The following is a 7,745-nucleotide window of genomic DNA, read 5'->3' as shown; positions in this document are numbered from 1 at the left end:
TTAGGGTTTTGGCTCCGTATCTGATCGTTTGGGGGTGGAAGAAGTACGTCGGTGGAGCAATAGGGGGCCCACGAGGGTGGAGGGCGCGCCTGGGGGGTAGGCATGCCCCCTACCTCATGGCCTCCTCCTTTGTTTCTTGACGTAGGGTCCAAGTCCCCTGGATCATGTTTGGTGAGAAAATCATGTTCCCAAAGGTTTCATTCCGTTTGGACTCCGTTTGATATTCCTTTTCTTTGAAACCCTAAAATAGGCAAAAAACAGCTATTATAGGCTGGGCCTCCGGTTAATAGGTTAGTCCCAAAAATAATATAAAGGTGGATAATAAAGCCCAATAATGTCCAATATAGTAGATAATATAGCATGGAGCAATCAAAAATTATAGATACGTTGGAGACGTATCAAGCATCCCCAAGCTTAATTCCTGCTCGTCCTCGAGTAGGTAAATGATAAAAACAGAATTTTTGATGCGGAGTGCTACTTGGCATAATTTTAATGTAATTCTTATTAATTGTGGTATGAATATTCAGATCTGAAAGATTCAAGACAAAATTTCATATTGACATAAAAATAATAATACTTCAAGCATACTAACTAAGCAATTATGTCTTCTCAAAATAACATGGCCAAAGAAAGTTCATCCCTACAAAATCATATAGTTTAGTCATGCTCCATTTTCGTCACACAAGAATGCTCTCATCATGCACAACCGATGACAAGACAAGCAATTGTTTCATACTTTAGTAATCTCAAACCTATAAACTTTCACGCAATACACGAGCGCGGGCCATGGATATAGCACTATGGGTGGAATAGAATATAATGAGGGGGTTATGTGGAGAAGACAAAAAGGAGAAAGTCTCACATCAACAAGGCTAATCAATGGGCTATGGAGATGCCCATCGATTGATCTTAGTGCAAGGAGTAGGGATTGCCATGCAACGGATGCACTAGAGTTATAAATGTATGAAAGCTCAACAAAAGAAACTAAGTGGATGTGCATCCAACTTGCTTGCTCACGAAGACCTAGGGCACTTGAGGAGGCCCATTGTTGGAATATACAAGCCAAGTTCTATAATGAAAAATTCCCACTAGTATATGAAAGTGACAAAACAAAAGACTATCTATCATGAGGATCATGGTCCTACTTTGAAGCACAAGTGTGGCAAAGGATAGTAGCATTGTCCCTTTTAATTTTTTTGTTTGGCCTTTCTTTTTTTGGCCTTTTTGGCCTTTCTCTTTTTTAGGACAATGCTCTATGAATGATGGTCATCACACTTCTATTTATTTACAACTCGATACTTAGAACAAGATATGACTCTATATGAATGCCTCCGGTGATGTACCGGGATATGCAATAAGCCAAGAGTGACATGTATGAAAGAATTATGAACGGTGGCTTTGCCACAAATACCATGTCAACTACATGATCATGCTAAGCAATATGACAATGATGAATGTGTCATGATAAACAGAATGGTGGAAAGTTGCATGGCAATATATCTCGGAATGGCTATGGAAATGCCATAATAGGTAGGTATGGTGGCTGTTTTGAGGAAGATATAAGGAGGTTTGTGTGTGAAAGAGCGTATCATATCACGGGGTTTGGATGCACCGGCGAAGTTTGCACCAACTCTCAATGTGAGAAAGGGCAATGCACGGTACCGAAGAGGCTAGCAAGGATGGAAGGGTGAGAGTGCGTATAATCCATGGACTCAACATTAGTCATAAAGAACTCACATACTTATTGCAAAAATCTACAAGTCATCAAAAACCAAAGCACTACGCGCATGCTCCTAGGGGGATAGATTGGTAGGCAAAGACCATCGCTCGTCCCCGACCGCCACTCATGAGGACAATCAAATAACACCTCATGTTTCAAATTTGTTACGTAACGTTTACCATGCGTGCATGCTACGGGACTTGCAAACTTGAACACAAGCATTCCTCAATTTCACAACTACTCAACTAGCATGACTTTGATATTATTACCTCCATATCTCAAAACAATCATCAAGCATCAAACTTCTCTTAGTATTCAAAACACTCATAAGAAAAAAATTACTAATCTTGAATACCTAGCATACTAGGATTTTAAGCAAATTACCATGATATTTAAGACTCTCAAAATAATCTAAGTGGAGCATGAGAGATCAATGGTTTCTATAAAGCAAATCCACCACCGTGCTCTAAAAGATATAAGTGAAGTACTAGAGCAAAACTATATAACTCAAAAGATATAAGCGAAGGACATAGAGTATTATAACAAATTCCAAATCATGTATGGCTCTCTCAAAAGGTGTGTACAGCAAGGATGGTTGTGGTAAACTAAAAAGCAAAGACTCAAATCATACAAGACGCTCCAAGCAAAACACATATCAAGTGGTGAATAAAAATATAGCTCCAAGTAAAGTTACCGATAGAAGTAGATGAAAAGAGTCCTTAGATTATCTTGGGGTGTCATGGGCATCCCCAAGCTTAGGATATTGCCACTCCTTGTTCCATAATCCATCAAATATTTACCCAAAACTTGAAAACTTCACAACACAAAACTCAAACTAGAAAATCTCGTGAGCTCCGTTAGCGAAAGAAAACAAAAGACCACTTCAAGGTACTGTAACGAACTCATTATTTTATTTATATTTGTGTTAAACATACTGTATTCCAACTTCTCTATGGTTTATAAACTATTTTACTAGCCACAGATTCATCAAAATAAGCAAACAACACACGAAAAACAGAATGTGTCAAAAACAGAATAGTCTGTAGTAATCTGCAGCTAGCGCAAGCTCTTGAACCGAAAAAATTCTAAAGTAAATTGATGGAAGTGAGGAATTTATCTGTTAATCATCTGCAAAAAGAATTAACTAAATAGCACTTTCCAAATAAAAATGGCAGCAGTTCTCGTGAGCACTAAAGTTTCTGTTTTTTACAGAAACTTTAACAAGACTTTCCCCAAATCTTCCCAACAGTTCTACTTGGCACAAACACTAATTAAACACAAAAAACACAACCAAAACATAGGCTAGATAAATTATTTGTTACTAAACAGGAGCAAAAATCAAGAAATAAGAATAAAATTGGGTTGCCTCCCAACATGCACTATCGTTTAACGCCCCTAGCTAGGCATAACAAGCAAGGATAGATCTAGGTATTGCCATCTTTGGTAGGCAATCCATATGTGGCTCTTATAATAGATTCATAACATAATTTAATTTTATCCCTAGGAAAGTGTTCCATGCCTTTACTTAACGGAAATTGGAATCTAATATTTCCTTCCTACATATCAATAATTGCACCAATCGTTCTAAGGAAAGGTCTACCAAGAATAATAGGACATGAAGGATTACAATCTATGTGAAGAACAATAAAATCTATGGGCACATAATTCCTATTTGCAACAATAAGAACATCATTAATTCTTCCCATAGGTTCCTTAATAGTGGAATCCACAAGGTGCAAGTTTAGAGAGCAATCATCAAAATCATGGAAACCTAACAAATCACACAAAGTTTTGGGAATCGTGGAAACACTAGCACCCAAATCACATAAAGCATAGAACTCATGATCTTTAATTTTAATTTTAATAGTTGGTTCCCACCCATCATAAAGTTTTCTAGGGATAGATACTTCCAACTCAAGTTTTTCTTCATAATATTGCATCAAGGCATCAACGATATGTTTAGTAAACGCTTTATTTTGACTATAAGCGTGAGGAGAATTTAGCACAGATTGCAACAAGGAAATACAATAAATCAAAGAGAAATTTTCATAATTAAATTCCTTGAAATCCAAAATAGTGGGTTTAGCAACATCTAGGGTTTTAATTTCTTCAATCCCACTTTTATCAATTTTAGCATCAAGATTTGAAAACTCTGAATTCTTGGAACGCCTTCTAGGTAAAGGTGGATCATATTCAGTCCCATAATTATCAAGATTCATATTGCAAAACAAATATTTAATAGGGGACACATCAATAACTTTTAGATCTTCATCTTTATTTTCATAGGAACTAGAAGAACACGCTCTTATAAAGGCATCTTTCCTAGAACGCATCCTAGCGGTTGTTTCTTTGCAGTCATCAATGGAAATTCTCATGGCTTTGAGAGACTCATTGATATCATGCTTAGGTGGAATAGATCTAAGTTTCAAAGAATCAACATCAAGAGAAATTCTATCAACGTTCCTAGCCAACTCATCAATCTTAAGCAATTTTTCTTCAATCAAAGCATTGAAATTATTTTGTGAAGTAATAAATTATTTAATATTAGATTCAAAATCAGAGGGCATCTTATTATAATTTCCATAAGAATTGTTGTAGGAATTACCATAATTATTAGAAGGATTACTAGGATAAGGTCTAGGGTTGAAATTTCCTCTATACGCATTCTTACCGAAATTGTTCCTACCAACAAAATTCACATCCATAGATTCATTATTATTCTCAATCAAAGTAGACAAGGGCATATCATTAGGATCAGAAGAAACACTTTTACTAGCAAATAATTTCATAAGTTCATCCAACTTTCCACTCAAAACATTAATTTCTTCTATCACATGCACCTTTTTATTAGTAGATCTTTCAGTATGCCATATAGAATAATTAACCATAATATTATCTAGGAGTTTAGTAGATTCTCCTAAAGTGATTTCCATAAAAGTGCCTCCCGCGGCCGAATCTAAAAGATTTATAGAAGCAAAATTCAATCCGGCATAAAAAATTTGTATAATCATCCAGATATTCAAACCATGAGTAGGGCAATTATGTATCATTAATTTCATCCTCTCCCAAGCTTGTGCTACATGTTGATGATCAAGTTGCTTAAAATTCATAATATCGTTTCTAAGGGAGATGATCTTAGCGGGAGGAAAATACTTAGAGATAAAAGCATCTTTGCACTTATTCCAAGAATCAATACTATTTTTAGGCAAAGACGAGAACCAAGCTTTAGCACGATCTCTAAGAGAAAAAAGAAATAGCTTCAATTTAACAATATCGTTATCCACATATTTCTTCTTTTGCATATCACACAAATCAACAAAGCTATTTAGATCGGTAGCGGCATCTTCACTAGGAAGGCTGGAAAACGGATCTTTCATGACAATATTCAGCAAAGCGGCATTAATTTCACAAGATATAGCATTGGTAAGAGGAGCAATCGGAGTGCTAATAAAATCATTGTTGTTGGTATTGGTAAAGTCACACAATTTAGTGTTATCTTGAGCCATCGTGACAAGCAAGCAATCCAACACACAAGCAACCAAAAAGCAAGCGGGCAAAAAGAGGCAAATGGGAAAGAGAGGGAGGATAGAGAGAGAGAGGGCGAATAAAACGGCAAGGGTGAAGTGGGGGAGAGGAAAATGAGAGGCAAATGAAAAATAATGTAATGCGGGAGATAGGGATTGTGATGGGTACTTGGTATATTGACTTTTGCGTAGACTCCCCGGCAACTGCGCCAGAAATCCTTCTTGCTACCTCTTGAGCACTGTGTTGGTTTTTCCCTGAAGAGGAAGCACTACTAGGAAAAGGGCTATAGATAAAATGGACACTAATGGCGCACCACATGCAGGTGCGCCATTAGTAATTGTGTGGTGCGCCATTAGTAGTTTAAAAAAATAAAAAAAAATTGTTACTAATGGCGCACCATGGTATAGTGCGCCATTAGTAGTTGACATAGTAATGGTGCACCACACCCATCGTGCACCATTAGTAGTTTTGATAAAAAATTGTTAGTAATGGCGCACCAGTGGACAATGCGCCATTACTAGTTAAAACTAGTAATGGCGCACTATCCACTACTGCGCCATTACAAAGTTTTTTCAAAAAAAAATTCAAACTTTTTTTATTATTTTTTTCAAAACTAGTAATGGCGCACCGTGGGTGTGGTGCGCCATTACTAGTTTAACTAGTAATGGCGCACCACTCCCACGGTGCGCCATTACTAACTTGGCCCAAAAATTCCACCGAATGCACCCCCCCCCCCGTGGACCGCCTTTTCAGTTTAAAAAATAAAAGAAAATGATGGAAATGTCAAAAAATAAAAGAAATAAGTTTCCCATGTGATATGTGGTCTACTTGTTGGGAAAATTTACAAATATGAATTTCGACTTTATTTGCAAAATCTCTCTAGAATTTGTAAAATGGGCATAACTTTTGCATACGAACTCAGATTAAAAAGTTTTTTATATGTAAAATCATCTACTCGAAAAGTTACATCCAAATTTAATGGGGCGAACCCCGTTAAACATTTTCAAAATCCCCAAAAACCTAACAGAAAAAATTACGGGGCTTTTAAGATCTAGAGGGAAAATGGAAAAAAATTCAAACTTACTAGTGGCGCACCATTTGCTAGGTGCGCCACTAGTAACAGAAAAAAAATGGTTTCGAAAAGAAAAGAAAATTGATTTTTTTTCAAAATATGATACGTAATATGACCGGGAAGTTTGAAATATTTTTTCAAAATTTCATCATACTCATGAACATGAACAAAGTCCTAGACATCAACAAGGTTTAATAGGATTGAGATAGATATATCAACAAGTGCGTGTGAAGTGAGCTGGTGCTGGGGTTGGATAGAACTGCGAAGTTAAGCATGCTCGGGCTAGAGTAGTGTGAGGATGGATGACCTTCCAGGAAGTTTGACCAAAAAAATTTAAAAAAAATTGTTACTAATGGCGCACTTCTATATGGTGCGCCATTAAAAAGTGGCGCACCTGTAGTGCGCCATTAGTAGGCAAAACAGGTGCGCCACTAGTAGGCCTTTTCCTAGTAGTGAAGGGATGATGTAGCAAAGTAGCGTAAGTATTTCCCTCAGTTTTGAGAACCAAGGTATCAATCCAGTAGGAGTCTACGCGCGAGTCCCTCGTACCTGCACAAAACAAATAAATCCTCGCAACCAACGCGATAAGGGGTTGTCAGTCCCTACAAGGCCACTTACGAGAGTGAGAGCTGATAGATATGATAAGATAATATTTTTGGTATTTTTATGATAAAGATGCAAAGTAAAATAAAAGCAAAGGAAATAACTAAGTGTTGGAAGATTAATATGATGAAGATAGACCCGGGGGCCATAGGTTTCACTAGTGGCTTCTCTCAAGAGCATAAGTATTCTACGGTGGGTGAACGAATTAATGTTGAGCAATTGATATAATTGAGCATAGTTATGAGAATATTTAGGTATGATCATGTATATAGGCATCACGTCTGAGACAAGTAGACCGACTCCTACCTGCATCTACTACTATTACTCCACTCATCGACCGCTATCCAGCATGCATCTAGAGTATTAAGTTCATGAAAACAGAGTAACGCCTTAAGCAAGATGACATGATGTAGAGGGATAAACTCATGCAATATAATGAAAACCCCATCTTGTTATCCTCGATGGCAACAATACAATACGTGCCTTGCTGCCCCTACTGTCACTGGGAAAGGACACCGCAAGATTGAACCCAAAGCTAAGCACTTCTCCCACTGCAAGAAAGATCAATCCAGTAGGCCAAACCAAATTGATAATTCGAAGAGACTTGCAAAGATAACCAATCATACATAAAAAAATCAGAGAAGATTCAAATATTGTTCATAGATAGACTTGATCATAAACCCACAATTCATCGGTCTCAACAAACACACCGCAAAAAGAAGATTACATCGAATAGGTCTCCACAAGAGAGGGGGAGAACATTGTATTGAGATCCAAAAAGAGAGAAGAAGCCATATGGCTAATAACAATGGACCCGTAGGTCTG

Source organism: Triticum aestivum, chromosome 4A (assembly GCF_018294505.1).
Source record: "Triticum aestivum cultivar Chinese Spring chromosome 4A, IWGSC CS RefSeq v2.1, whole genome shotgun sequence".
NCBI classification, from domain to species: domain Eukaryota; kingdom Viridiplantae; phylum Streptophyta; class Magnoliopsida; order Poales; family Poaceae; genus Triticum; species Triticum aestivum.
The sequence above is the reverse complement of the archived record's forward strand: the minus strand, read 5'-3'. Positions refer to the sequence as shown.